The 1,242-nt window shown below is 43.2% G+C and overlaps 1 non-coding gene across 1 annotated transcript; it reads left to right on the forward strand.

Annotated features, from left to right (window-relative positions):
* Positions 1-908: 908 nt before the first annotated feature.
* On the forward strand, positions 909-981 carry TRNASTOP-UCA. The gene has a single exon. It is a non-coding gene; the product is annotated as a tRNA-Sec (tRNA).
* The last annotated feature ends 261 nt before the right edge of the window (positions 982-1,242 follow it).

The raw sequence follows: 1,242 nt of genomic DNA on the forward strand, positions 1-1,242 counted from the left end.
CAGCAGCAGCATTATTTAGAAAAAAAGTGCATAATAAATATAATCTGCTTGAATCATCCCAAACCATTCCCCTCACCCTCAGTCTGTGAAAAATTGTCAATTAAATTGGTCCCTGGTACCGAAACAGCTGGGGAGTGCTGCTCCAGAGAAATAAACAAAGGGCTTGCGTGCCAAGAGGGCTGGTGTTATAGGTGGTGAATGAAAGTCGCTCATTTGTGTCCAGCTCTTTTTGACCCCATGGACTGTATAGTCCATGGAATTCTCTAGGCCAGAATACTGGAGTGGGTAGCCTTTCCTTTCTCCAGGGGATCTTCTCAACCCAGAGACTGAACCCAGGTCTCCCGCATTATAGGCAGATTCTTTACCAGCTGAGCCACAAGGGAGGCTCATAGGTAGTGACCTCTGAGCAAATTGCTTCTTTCTTCATTCATAAGCAAAACTTTATGTGGAATTATAAAGCATTCTCAAGGCCCACACACACTTCCTGTCCCTTTTGTTCTGTAAGGATCCCCAGAAATCTGTACAGCCTACCAATTAAAAATTGCTAATTTGAAAAAGCATAAATTGTACTAGTGGGGAAGACTTCCTGGGATTCATCCATTGGGCTATACTCCTCTGCAAGGGAGGTGCTCTCTCTATGGACAGTGCTAAGCCTAGTTCTGACATGCTGGGAATTTGATATTAGAATCCTCTCGGGGAGCTGAGATGGCAGTCCTTAACTGGGAGTTAGAACATGTGGGCCTTCACCCCAGGGTTATTATGCAAAATCAGGACTCTCAGGCCTTGATGGCATTGAAACCCACTGATCTGGTTAACCTCTATGACTCATGCATCATGCAAACCCTACCTCACAGAACTTCAACTTTCCCAAAAAACATTTTTTTTTTTTAAATGGCACAGTAGGGACTTCCCTGGTGGTCCAGTGGCTAAGAATCTGCATTTCAACTGCAGGGGGCCCAGGTTCAATTCCTGGTTGGGGAATTAGATCCCACATGCCACTACTAAAGAGCAACAAGATCAAAGATCCCAAGTGCCACAACTAAGATGCTGCAGAGGCAAATACATAAAGATAAATATTTTTTTAAAAAAGAAAAAAGGGCACAGTAGAGAGACTATTATTCCAAAGACAGAGAATGGAACCTCAGCTGTCAGTTATCAATACAACCATGAGTGAATTATCTCAACTCTCTGAGTGATGAGAATTAAATATAATCATATACCCCCAATCCTGAAGCAGTGCCT

The sequence above is a fragment of the Bos indicus x Bos taurus genome, chromosome 22 (assembly GCF_003369695.1).
Source record: "Bos indicus x Bos taurus breed Angus x Brahman F1 hybrid chromosome 22, Bos_hybrid_MaternalHap_v2.0, whole genome shotgun sequence".
Classification (NCBI taxonomy): domain Eukaryota; kingdom Metazoa; phylum Chordata; class Mammalia; order Artiodactyla; family Bovidae; genus Bos; species Bos indicus x Bos taurus.